The sequence below is a fragment of the Zootoca vivipara genome, chromosome 8, assembly GCF_965207765.1.
Source record: "Zootoca vivipara chromosome 8, rZooViv2.hap1.1, whole genome shotgun sequence".
Taxonomy (NCBI): Eukaryota; Metazoa; Chordata; class Lepidosauria; order Squamata; family Lacertidae; genus Zootoca; species Zootoca vivipara.
Window position 1 is genome coordinate 14,728,301 of NC_142591.1, and position 13,990 is coordinate 14,742,290.

Consider the following 13,990-nt stretch of genomic DNA (forward strand, 5'->3'; position numbering starts at 1 on the left):
CATATCTTTAGGCACCAGTGGAAAACGTTTCTCTATAACTACGCCTGATTAAACACTTTATGGTCTTTTAAATGTGTATGAGTGTGTGTGTGTTATTGGTTTGCTTTTGTTTTATTATGTGTTTTGTGTTCTCATTTTGTATATTTATGTTGTGAACTGCCCCTTGCTCTTCAGATGTAGTAGTAGTAGTAATAATAATAATAATAATAATAATAATAATAATAATAATAATAATTTATTTGTACCCCGCCTATCTGGCTGGGTTTTCCCAGCCACTCTGGGCGGCTTCCAACAAAAATCCAAAATACACTAAAATGTCACACATTAAAAACTTCTCTGAGCAGGGCTGCCTTTACATGTCTTCTAAATGTCAGGTATTTATCTCTTTGACATCTGATGGGAGGGTGTTCCACAGGGTGGGTGCCACTACCGAGAAGGCCCTCTGCCTGCTTCCCTGTAGCTTTGCTTCTCGCAGTGAGGGACCCGCCAGAAGACCCTTGGAGCTGGACCTCAGTGTCCAGGATGAGTGATGGGGGTGGAGATGCTCCTTCAGGTATACTGGGCCGAGGCCGTTTAGGGCTTTAAAGGTCAGCACCAATTTGAATTGTGCTCAGAAATGTAGGGTGGTATATAAATTTAATAAAAGATAATGCAGTGACCTTGTTCAATGGGGCTTCTTGTTCTTTTTCTCCTTCCTGCAGCCCCTGATATGTTCCCAAAGTCTGCTCCAGTGGGTTCCCCATGTGTATTGGGGGTACACATGACTGCAGGGAGAAGGAGAGAATGGAAAGTCCAGATGAAAAGATGTCTATTTCCATTACAGTGGTTCTCACGTTATGGACTCAATAATGGCTGGTTCATCAGTAAAGAGAATATACAGCAGTTACCTCTTCATGATACAAATGAGCTTCTAGCTCAGGAAATACTGGTGGTTGAAACCAGACACATCATTAACACATTATGCAAAGGGGCTGCATTGGTCCGGTCATAACTCTCTTCCCTCTGAAATTTATAATAGAAGACTTGATGAACTTTCCAAATGCAGGGGTAGCATCAAGGGAAGAGGTCTCAAGACCTTAAAGATGTTGGAATTGTTCACTGGCCCAGAATGAAAGACAATAATCTGATCTGTGATCAACATAAAAAGATATTACTTTATATACCACACCGGGGGGGGGGGGGAGAGTTCATTCTTGAAAGATGCTTATCAGATTTTTGATAGATTTTTTCCTCCTCCTCTGACAGCCACTGTGGTTTCTGGAAAAACAAAGGAGCTGCACATATGATCTTTAAAGCATGGTAGATTCACAAGAAAAAAATATTGACCTTTATGCGGTAGCCTTTGTTGATCTTACAAAGGCATCTTATCCTTTTTGCAGAGATAGCCTTTGGAAATAACTTGCTGCTAGACTTGGCTGCCCAGAGCCAATTATTACTGTGGTCAGGCAGTCTCATGACAGACGTTGAGCATGACAAGGAGAATGTTCATCAGCCCTTTCTTGTAACTAAGGGGTTATTTTTTTTTAATCTGAAAAGGCTGTACATTATAACTAACTAATAAAAAATGTTCATTATACTCTTGTTGGGGCCATGCAAGTAAAAGTGTATCACACATAAACATATTTAATTGGGGGTTATTCATTAGCCCCCAAAAGACAGAGGTTTGATATCACCAGCCTCAAATGAGATTGATGCTTCATCAAGACATTATTAGCAGAAAGAACTTTCTCCAACTGCTCAATAAATTGGGAACTCTCATACTGTGGCTGGACCGTATCTTGTGAATGAAAAGATTAATGACAAAATCACTGATGGAAAAAGTAGTAGAGCGCATGGCAAACATCGCTAATATCAGGGTAGCATACGAAACTATGAGATTGACCTCTCTTCTATACACTTGCAAAATGTGGATGATGTATTGCTAGTGTATTAAGAAAGCACACCACTTTCACCTGGACTCAATACTGAAATTCCACCTAAAGTGAAATAGGAAGGAAACTGGGGAATGGGGTCTTTTCAGGCGAAACCCCTGAGGTATTTTGAGGAAGAAGAAATGCAGAAGGAGGAGCAGAGCAATCAGGAGCAGGGAAAGAAGCAGTGTTTTGGGAAATGGTGTTCTAATGCTGTTCTAATAGGGGGAAATAATGTTAAGCAGGCCAGTGTAGATCTGGCCCTAGTCATATTGGTTTTCCAATGGGAATCAGAACCTGGATGGAATCACTCATTATATTTGTTCCCAGCATGTGGTACTGAGAGGTGCACTGCTTGTAGATGTGAAGATTAGTGAATATGTACAGTATAATAAGTGTTCAGAAATCTAGCTCTAGGAACTTTGCTCAACCCTTTAGAAAAGCCATTTCTAATCGTGTGTGTGTGTCTCTCTGTGTGTGTTATTAGCAAACCAATTTGATATACAGATATTGGGGGAGGATTGAAATAAAGAATGAGAAATCTCAATTTCAATCACACAGTGGGAAACTGTTTTAACTGCTATAACAAGGGTGTTTCTGGATCTCAAATTGAGGTTCATAATAAAAATTAGAATATACTGGACCCCATTACGTTCATTTAAAAAAGGGCTATCAAGGGTATCTAACTGTCGGAGATGCAATAGGGATAATGCTTCTCTAAAACATATGTTTTTTTCATTGTCCTATATCGAAAGATTTTTGGCAGAAGGTAACTGAAACCATCAACAGAACTGTATGGAGCAACCTTACATTTACAGAGCAAAATAGCCTCCTGAATTATATACCCAGCACATGGAACCTTACAAAAGGACAATACGAGTGGACTCTCTGTGGCCTTCACAGCAAAAAGACTGGTGATGATGAATTGGAAAAATAAAAATGCATCTCCCTTCTACGATTGGATTGAAGACTTATACGAACTCGCAACATATAACAACTTGCATATAAATGCAGACTTGCCATGGACAAATTCAATGATATTTGGAATCCATTCTTACAAATACTGTAATAGGTTAAGATCTGGTGAAGTACAACAACAATCTTGTAAAAATAAAAATCGTTGTCACCACTCTATGTCTCAGCAAATTCCTTAAACCAATTATGAATGTATGATGAAGTATCAAGCTTCCAACAAATGCTGGACTATCCCAGAAATACCAGGAGCATATTCTGCACGAATTTTTGCATCCTTTCAGCTGTAGTCTGAGTCTCTCTCTACAGCTGGGGAATGGGAAGGAACCTAGCAGCCTTTACTGCCATTACCCTAGTAAGTGTTGAGTGCCAAAATGGCTGACTCTCCTCAATAAAACTGACCCTGCTGAGGGAACAAAAAGCTGCACTCTGCAGTGGATACTGATGGAAAATCACTACCAGCAAGAATTCAAGTCCCTGAACTGAGACAAGAGGTCCATTTCTTTGCAAACTCAGCATTTGCTGCTGTCACGTCCTACTCAATTTATGACTGACTAACCATTTATCTTCTACATGGGGACATACTGAATCTCTGGAGTGGCGAAATCTCAAATATTTTAATATCAATGGTGTTGATGTATTGTCAGACTTGATGATCCAGCTTCTTAAACTTACTTTTTATCCTACAGCGTCTGGAAAGTATTTTTGAGAGAGAGAGAGAGAGAGAGAGAGAGAGAGAGAGAGAGAGAGAGAGAGAGAGAGAGTACTGCTTCTTATGTTTAGACACCCCACATATTCCAGCATCCAGACTCTATGCTGGTGCATTTTAGTAAGAAAATGTTTACATCCTGTATGTTCTTAGAAGCAAAACTGAAAAAGAAACAGAGAAAACATAAATAGGATACATTCTCCCCGGAAAAAAGACGCTATGTATATAATCAAGCTTTCACAGTAAGTACATAACAGCAATCGAAATTGCCGCTTAATGATTTACTGCCACACATGCTGATAAAATAAGTAGGCATTGTAAGACCATTCCCTGAACTCTGACCTTTAGCTGGGGAAAAAACATTATTTTCACTAATGATCTGTACTGCTGCAGCACTGCCTCGAGATTGGATTGCTCTATTTGTGCTAGTTGCTTTATAAAACAAAACAAAGGATGGCTCACATGGGTCAACTGAGGGATTTGCAGAAAAATCCTCCCCGTGCATGGATGAAAAACTCTGTAAGAATGTGGGGGATCTCTGTAGTCCCCCCCCTCTTCGGTCTCCTCCTCCTTTCCTATTACAGACTTAGTTCCTGCACTGCTTGGTACAATGGAACAATATGCTAGACTGCACCAGCTTATGAAGGCAATGGGAAGGGGTAATGTTGTGCGTGTGACATTGCGAGGTCCTGTTCTGTAACTTCTCGACATCCGAACATCATGCACGTGGTCAGGATGCCAGAGGCTGCTTTGACCCTCCTTCCCCTCTGAGTTGGCCGCTGAAGCAGTTCCACACTTCACCTCTGTGCTTTTGGAACATTGGGGGTCCCCAGCCCTGACCCCCAAAATATGTGCCCTCTTGCACTTCCCATAGTGTTTACTCAGGGAATAGCATGTACAGTGGGAACCTGGAAAACAGAGGTGACATTCCTGTGGATGCCTGAGTCTTCTGCAATAAGGCCCTCTCAAATGGTTACTGCAGGCTGACTCACGGTATGGTAAAGGCAAGGTAAAGGACCCTAGGATGGTTAAGTCCAGTCAAAGGCGACTATGGGGGCGGGGGCTCATGTTGCTTTCAGGTCAAGGGAGCTGGCGTTTGTGCACAGACAGCTTTCCAGGTCATGTGGCCAGCATGACTAAACCGCTTCTGGCTCAATGGGACACCGTGATGGAAACCAGAGTGCATGGAAACGCTGTTAACCTTCCCACCACAGCAGTACCTATTTATCTACTTGCACTTTGACATGCTTTTGAACTGCTAGGTTGGGCAGGAGCTGAGACAGAGCAATGGGAGCTCACTCTGTCACAGGGATTCGAACTGCCGACCTTCTGATCAAAGCCCAAGAGGCTCAGTGGTTTATGTTTGCACAGGTGGCACTGTGGTCTGTGTGACTCCCAGTATGCCACAAGCAACACTATATGGAGTTGAGCATTGTTTTAAACCCAGGGATGAGGAACTGGAAGCTTTCAAGTGCTCTCCATCTGGCCTGTAGCATCCCTTCCTCCGCCTGCCCCTCCAAGCAGATTTTAGGGTTGGGGGAAAAGCCTCTTGATTAGAAGCAATAGGATGCTTGTTTAAGCGTAGCTGTGGTGTGCAGCAGTTTTTTGGGGGTGGGGTGGGGGCTTCCCTTCACTGCATGCTGTGTTTCCGCCTCAGAAAATACCCCCATGCCACAATTAGGCTTAAAAACAATCACTCATTTTGAAGCCTTATTGCAATGCAGCGGGTGCATCAGTGATGCTTGTGAAGACTGCAGCTGAGGAGGAAAGAGCTGATTCTCCGCTTTCCAGCTGCAAGCTCCATGAAGATCATACGTCCTTTTTAAAAATATTGTTTTTTTTAAACAACACTCCCAATAAGCAACATAGAATAAAAATAATAAGTGAAAGAAATGGTATACTATATCACTAGAAGAATTAACAACTACAAATACATATATACTTATCTAACATATAAATATTATTATTATTATCCAAATACAAATATATTTTGGAAAAGGAACTGGCAATCCACTCCAGTATTTTGCCATGAAAACCCCATAAACATAAAAAGGAGAAGCTTTGAGAAGGAAGTGAGAGTTTCCAAGGCATGCTCTGGTTCATGGGGTCACGGAGACCCGGACACGACTAAGACAACTAAACAACAAGTATATTTATTTTTAACCTATATTTTGTATAAGTGTGTTCCATATTTCATTATGCTTGTCCATGCAAAGTCTATGTCTATAAGCAATCCACTCATACGTGGCAAGTGTAGCCATGTCCGCAATGACCTTTGTCACCTGAGATGCAAGTGCAGTCGTACCTTGGAAGTCGAACGCTTTGCCAGTCGAACGTTTTGGCTCTCCAACGTCACAAACCCGGAAGTGGTTGTTTCGGTTTGCAGAAGTTCTTTGGAACCTGAACATCCGTTGTAGCTTCCGTGGCTTCCGATTGGCTGCAGGAGCTTCCTGCAGCCAATTGGAAGTCACGCCTTGGTTCCCGAACATTTTGGAAGTCGGACGGACTTTCGGAATGGATTCCGTTCAACTTCTGAGGTACCGCTCTATTTAGGACCCATCTGATTCTTGTGAATGCAATAGGTTTTATTTATTGATTTTATTCTGAATTTTGAATTGTGGTAGTGCACCCTGTGACCTGCTGGTGAAGGATAGGTAGCAAATATAATTTAAAACATAGAACACAGAGGACACCTAGTCACAGTCTGTCCCATTGTGGTGGAATGTATTTCTATTCAAAGTTTTAGCAAAGTTTGCACCCTTTCATATAAATAAGCATATGCAGATGCCATATAAATGTGTGTCCTATGGTGTGCATTTCCTCTCTGTTTTTTGTTTGGCAATGCATAGGAGGCATAGCTGCCAAGTCTCCTGTATTCCCCGGGAAACCCCCGTTTTTCCGGCTGTTCCCAGCTGAAAAAATGGATTTTTTTTGTTTCCCCCGGTTTATTCTGGTGCAGCGGCCATTTTGGAATTGGGCGGAGCATGCTCAGAAGCGACTTTTGATGCTGCTGTGCCCAGTTCCAAAATGGCTTCAGCACGACTTCTGGTGTGGTGGCCATTTTGGAAATGGGCACAGCAGCATCAAAAGTCACTTCTGAGCATGCTCCGCCCAGTTCCAAAATAGCGGCAGCGCTACTTCCGGTCTGCTACTTCCGGTCTGGTCCCTTATTTCTCAGGCTGGAACTTGGCAGGTATGATAGGAGGCCACTCTCATGGCCCGAGAAAGGCTCCCACATAACCATTTCCTCTCCAGCTCCTGGGGACAGTGCATCTTTCACCTGGGGGTGAAAAAGCAGCTTGGGTGGGCAGGTTTGACCTGTAAAATCAACCCAGAAACTAAAGAGTTTGGCAATGGTCCTGTTCTTGGCTTTCTTCCTCTGCAGTGCAGACTGCAGAGACTGTTTGGGGTTTAAAAGAAAAAAAGTGTGTGGGGGTGTGTGTGTGTAAATCATGGCACTCGGCGTAACATGTAGTTTCAACTACATTCTAAGCAAAAGAAATCAACAGCGGATCACATCAACGATGGTGCTTTGTTCTGCCAATATCCACTCTAGTAATGCTTATCACCAAGGCACCTGTGTTGTGCAAATATCTAAATATAGTAGTGGATTTGAGAGTCCAAATGCATTAAGCTAGTTTCTCATGAATCTCTGTTGGATTTGGATTAGGAGCTAGATACACAAAAAAGGCCAGTGTTTGCATATATTTACAGCTCTTTGTAATCCTCGGAACAGAAATTAGCCTCGTATCCTCCTGCCCAGCAGAAACAATTTAAAGTTTCCTGTTTGACAAAAACCCCATTTTTTTTCCAGGAAAGGTGCTCGAGAGTTGTCTCACTCTGCTTTTATCCAGGAGGCATCTTTATCTACATTTAAATCGCAACATCAGAGATGCTATGATTAATTTATTTTAAAGTGGGCTTTGCTGTCAGGATCATTCTCACTGGAGCAGAATTGTATCTCTCAGCTGGTTTGTGTAAAAGGAAAAGCAAAGTCAAGGGAACTAACCCAAAAATAGCTACACATACACAGCTGCAAAATTAGTCTGATTACTAAACATCTAATACGTTGCTTGAGAAAAGAGGCGGGTGGCGCTGTGGTCTAAACCAGGGGTGTCAAACTCAAATTCATCAGGGGCCGCATCAGCAGTTTGGTCACCCTCAAAGGGCCGGTTGTATCTGTAGGACTATGTGTCCACTCTTTATTATTATAAATTATTGTCACTGCATTCAATTATTACTGTTTTTGTAATAATGTAAGTAATAACTAACATAGTCAGAATAATGGCAAGTAGATATTCAAATGTACAATTATTGTACAATTTATTGAAAAATGATTTTTGGTAACTGCACTGGGTGGTGGAGGCTCACTAGGGTTTCATGCAGGAGCTTTGCAGAGCTGGAGATGCTGGGGTCCTTCTGCATGCAGGACAGATGTTCTGCCAGTGAGCCACCACCCTTCACCAAAGGGACTGGCTGAGGTTGACTCACTGGAGCTGTTCTCCTGGTTCCAGGGTTTAAGGGCCAGAAGTATAAAGCAGCATCCTATGTTTCTGAGGAGAGGGAGAGGGAGGGGAGGGAGGAAGGGAGGAAGGAAAGAGGGGAGAGAAAGAAGAGTAGGAAATAAGGAAGGGAATAAAGAAGGAAAGAAAAAGAAAGAGGGAGAGAAGACAGAGATAAAGAAGGAAGGAAGGAGAGGGAAAGAAAGAATAAGAATGAGGGAGAGGAAGAAAGATGGGAAGGACAGAAGGAAGAAAGGAAGGAAGGAAGGAAGGAAGGAAGGAAGGAAGGAAGGAAGAAAGAAAGAAAAGAGGGAGCAGGAGGGAGAGAGGAAGGAAAGAGGGGAGAAAAAGAAGAGTAGGAAATAAGGAAGGGAATAAAGAAGGAAAGAAAAAGAAAGAGGGAGAGAAGACAGAGATAAAGAAGGAAGGAAGGAGAGGGAAAGAAAGAATCAGAACGAGAGAGAGGAAAAAAGAAAGGGAGGGGGGGTCGCCGCCTTGATTCAGCGCCAGAAAAGAGCGCGGAGGGACCCAGGGGCAAAAAGCATTTCCCGTGCAGCGTGAGGCAGCGGGTGTCCATTTTAGGAGACGTGCGTAAAGCCTCAGAGTTGCACGTTCGTGAGGCTGAGCCGCTGCTGAGCTCATGTTCATGAGGCTGAGCCGCGGCAGGAGGAGGAGGAGGTGAGGCAGGAGGAGAAGAAGGCGGCGGCTTGCCGGGTCGGTGCCCGGCAGCGCCGTACGGAGAGTCCCGAGCCTCTGGGACGCAGCAGTGCTCTCTAGCACTTTGAATCCTCCTCCTCTTCCTCCTCCACGCGGCGCTGTTGTGTGCTTTATCTGTGCTTCAGCAGCAGCAGCCGTTTCCAGGCGCCGAGCCGTGGCAGGAGGAGGAGGATTCAAAGTGCTACAGAGCACTGCTGCGTCGCAGAAGCTTGGGACTCTCCGTGCGGCGCTGCTGGGCGCTGACCCGGAAAGCTGCCTCCTTCTCCTGCTGTGGCTCGGGGTGCTCCACGCAGCGCTGCTCCGGCCGCCTTTCTACCCCCCCCAGGCCCCAGCTGTTTGTCGACGCTTTGTTGGCGCGGCACTTCAGCAGCAAGGTCCTGCTGCTGGGTCCCGCTGGCTGGGGCGCTTGGCGGGCCACATGACGAGGTCTGGCGGGCCGGATTTGGCCCCCGGGCCTTGTGTTTGACACCCGTGGTCTAAACCATTGAGCCTCTTGGGCTTGCCGATCAGAAGGTCAGCGATTTGAATCCCCACAACAGAGTGAGCTCCCGTTGCTCTGTCCCAGCTCCTGCCAACCTAGCAGTTTGAAAGCATGCCAGTGAAAGTAGATAAATAGGTACTGCTGTGGCGGGAAGTAAATGGCATTTCCGTGCGCTCTAGCTTCCATTACGGTGTCCTGTTGCACCAGAAGCGGTTTAGTCATGCTGGCCACGTGACCCGGAAAGCTGTCTGTGGACAAACACGGGCTCCCTCAGCCTTAAAGCAAGATGAGCGCCCCATAGTCGCCTTTGACTGGATTTAACAATCCAGGGGTCCTTTACGTTTAACTTTTTTACCTATGTTGCTTCATGAATGAGAAATTCATGTGTGGGTAGCGAGGTGGGTGGTGATAGGGCCACTGAACAATGTACATAATAAAATATTATCACATACATTTAAAAAATCCTATGAACACTATGAGCACCACCAAACGCAATTGGACCTAGGTCTCATCTGCGCTATGCATTTAAGCACCATCTTACCACTTTAAACAGTCATGGGTTCCTAGGCACTTTAGTTGGTTAAGGGAGCTGAGAGACAATTCCCAGACTGGTTTCACAACCAATTCCTTTCCCCGTTAGGAGACCCCTGTGATAGGAATAGGGGTCTCCCAACAGGGAAAGGAATTGATTGTTAAACCAGTTTGGGAATTGTAGCTCTGTGGGGGAATAGGGGTCTCCTAACGGCTCACAGCTCCCTTAAGAAACTACAGTTCCAGATGCTTGTGTTTTTACCCCAGCCAATAACGTTACTTTAATGAAAGTGACTTGCGATATCACAAGATTCAGAGTTTTATGTGTACCACAGCATACCCTCCAACATTTCTCAGATGAAAACTGGAATGTCCTATTCAACAACATCAATAATAATAATAATAATTTTATTATTTATACTCTGCCCATTTCCATTTGTCTGGGTTGCCCCAACCACTCTGGGCAGCTTCCAACATTATATATATATATATATATATATATATATATATATATATATATATACACACACACACATAATAATAAAATATTAAAAATAAAAAATAAATTTCCCTATAAAGGGCTGCCTTCAGAGGTCTTCTAAAGGTTGTATAGTTACTTAAAGTATCTCATTGGTTATCCAGTAACTCCATACCCTCAACCATTTCCCCAATGAAAATAGGGACATCCTAAGGAAAAATGGGACATTCCAGGATCAAATCAGAAACTGGCATGGCTTCTGTAAATCTGGGACTGTCCCTGGAAAATAGGGACACATGGAGTGTCTTCCACAAACCTATGTACGCAAAGAGATTTGCCCAGCATATTCAGGGGAAGGAGAACCAAAATTTTCTGTAAAGTACAGCAATTGAGGAATGCATTTATTAACTTTAAGCTAATTGCATTGCTAACAGCCCAGCAAACCTTAGTGGTACACATGGCAAGAATGTGACTGGCCTTAGGCTATGCAGACATTTCAAACAGAAACCTTTTCTCTTCTTTTCCTCATCTCTTTCCTATCGATTTAGTTTGAAGATAAATTACTTTGAAGCTGCAGCCTAGAAAGGTAATGCAGGAAAAATGAAATCGGCACACCCACTCAGTGTAAAAATATATAAATGTTTACTTCAGCTGTGCTATTACGTACGTAGAGCTGGAGGAAGGTATTGCCATTTTGCCTGGTCCATGCTTCAGACCATCTTCTCATGATCACCTATATTTCTGACCAATTATTGTTGTTGTTTAGTCATTTAGTCGTGTCCGACTCTTTGTGACCCCATGGACCATAGCACGCCAGGCACTCCTGTCTTCCACTGCTTCGAGAACACTGTCCAAACATCTCATCCTCTGTCGTCCCCTTCTCCTAGTGCCCTCCATCTTTCCCAACATCAGGGTCTTTTCCAGGGAGTCTTCTCTTCTCATGAGGTGGCCAAAGTATTGGAGCCTCAGCGTCACAATCTGTCCTTCCAGTGAGCACTGGGGGCTGATTTCCTTCAGAATGGATAGGTTTGATCTTCTTGCAGTCCATGGGACTCTCAATAGTCTCCTCCAGCACCATAATTCAAAAGCATCAATTCTTCGGTGATCAGCCTTCTTTATGGTCCAGCTCTCACTTCCATACATCACTACTGGGAAAACCATAGCTTTAACTATACAGACCTTTGTTGGCAAGGTGATGTCTCTGCTTTTTAAGATGCTGTCTAGGTTTGTCATTGCTTTTCTCCCAAGAAGCAGGCGTCTTTTAATTTCGTGACTGCTGTCACCATCTGCAGTGATCATGGAACCCAAGAAAATAAAATCTCTCACTGCCTCCATTTCCTCCCCTTCTATTTGCCAGGAGGTGATGGGACCAGTGGCCATGATCTTGGTATGATATGTGGTATGATATGTGGTTATATTTACGCATATTCATTGGTTCTGCATATGGAAGCCTAGTTTTGACTATGGTGGTAAACCTATGCAGGGGTGCCAACCTAAATAAAATATTGGGGGGCAGGTAAGCCCCACATAATCAATCACATGACAGGGCATACTCACACTATTTGAATGATAATGTCCATCAACTTGGGGGGTGGCCCTCTCAAATATTTTATGGGGGGTGGTGGAAGGGACCTTGGCTGGCTCCTTTGAACCCACGTCTGATCTGTAACCCTTCTTTATTCCATGGGGGGGGGGGTTATATTATTGAATGTCCCTCTATGCAAAACACAGAGAAAATGAATATCCCAAGATGAAGGACAGAATAAAATTCTTCTCCCTGACCTAAAGTTGTCCATGTGCATTTTTTTTAAGCAATGAGGAACGCTGATCCATATGAAATATCATGAACAATCTCAAGTAGCAAAACCTATGTGTATTCAGAACGCCTTACATGTGCATTCCCTCTGTCTCCACTCTCAAATTATAGTCCCCGGTCACAACAGGAGAACATAAATTAGTTCCTGTTTACAGAGATCAGTGTAAAGGAGTTGCCAGAAGGAGACCCAGAACATGTGTAAAAGGTAAAGTTAAAGGACCCCTGGATGGTTAAGTCCAGTCAAAGCCGACTATGGGGTTGTGGCGCTCATCTTGCTTTCAGGCTGAGGGAGCTAGCATTTGTCTACAGACAGCTTTCTGGGTCATGTGGCCAGCATGACTAAACCGCTTCTGGCACAACAAAACACTGTGATGGAAGCCAGAGCGCATGGAAACACCATTTACCTTCCCGTCACACCTATGGATCTCCTTGCACTGGCGTGCTTTCGAACTGCTAGGTTGGCAAGAGCTGGGACAGAGAAACGGGAGCTCACCCCATTGCAGGGATTCGAACTGCCAACCTTCTGATCGGGAAGCCCAAGAGGCTCAGTGGTTTAGACCAGAGCACCACCCGCGTCCCTAGAACATGTGTGACCATTGCTCACAGTGCCAGCTCCTCCTTGTCTTTCCACCGAGGTAGATGTACAATCCACAGCACCAGAATAAAAACAGAAATGGACATAAAGGTCCAGACTTTGAATCATCTAGGGCAGTTTCATGCAGCTTGTCATTGATGCTCTTTGACCGTGCAACTCTTTGAGTTTAGATTATTCCTCAGGGGGACCTAGATATCTTATTATGATGAGATAAAAAAGAAAGGTTAACACAACAGACATTCTTAATGCTGGCAGTTTAAGGAGCAATCCTATGCACAAGAAGTTGGTGTAAAGCCAATCAGTGCAAGCTAAGCCAGCCTAAAGTTGTGCCCATTCCAAAGCTGGTTCATCAGTGGGGCTGCTGCTGCTCTGCCTACCTGGAAGAGAGGGAAATACAGTAGCCTTTTAAATTGAATTCTACATTACGTCGTCCAGTCATGTGACCAAGATGAAAGGACTTAGAACAGGCATCCCCAAACTTCGGCCCTCCAGATGTTTTGGACTACAATTCCCATCTTCCCCGACCACTGGTCCTTTTAGCTAGGGATCATGGGAGTTGTAGGCCAAAACAGCTGGAGGGCCGCAGTTTGGGGGTGCCTGACTTAGAATCCACCCATCTTGCCCTTGCCACAACCCTTTTTCAGGATGTACACCAGCCTTGGCTGAGCCAGGGTTAAGGGGTTAATGCCATCTGAGCCTGGCTGAGCCGGGAATCAGCTTGCTGAGCTGGAAATCCATTGCATCCTAAAAGGCTCTTCCTGGCTCATCTTGCCATAGGATTTCCCTTTAATATTGAATATATTGAAGGCACCCAATTACAGGTTGTTGAAACCTTGGCCTTCATTTCTCCCATCCACCCCAACCAAAATCCCTTTTGCACCCCCTGGTAAAACCTGGTGGCCTCCCAGGAAGCAAATGCACCCCTGCACCATCATCCCAATTCTTCATTTTTTCTATCAAGCCTTTCCTTCGTTCCACCTCCAGCTACTTCTCCATGGAAAGTACTTCACTTCACATAACAGCTTCAATAGGAAATAATTAAAATACTATTCCTTGTCTTTCATAGTCTGCCTTGGAGAAGTCTATTCTGCAAAGTTCCTTTTTTTAAAAAAAAGCCACTAATTAATCATGGAGTCAACTGCTGAATAAAACAGTGCAGAAAATTGCCTGCTTATGAATTTCCCAATCCCGTTCCCGTGCACGCTTCAATTTTAGCAAACTAGTAAATTTAAGATTTTTGTTACTTCTGACAGCGCACATGATTTATTTCCCTCTTCAT

General features: G+C 44.0%; 1 long non-coding RNA gene across 1 annotated transcript; it reads right to left on the reverse strand.

Annotated features, from left to right (window-relative positions):
* Positions 1 to 3,637: 3,637 nt before the first annotated feature.
* Positions 3,638 to 13,096, reverse strand: LOC148684739 (uncharacterized). The gene is made up of 2 exons (XR_015951359.1): positions 12,721 to 13,096; positions 3,638 to 3,752 (listed from the first exon to the last, which is right to left on the reverse strand). It is a non-coding gene; the product is annotated as an uncharacterized LOC148684739 (long non-coding RNA).
* Between the last annotated feature and the right edge of the window lie 894 nt (positions 13,097 to 13,990).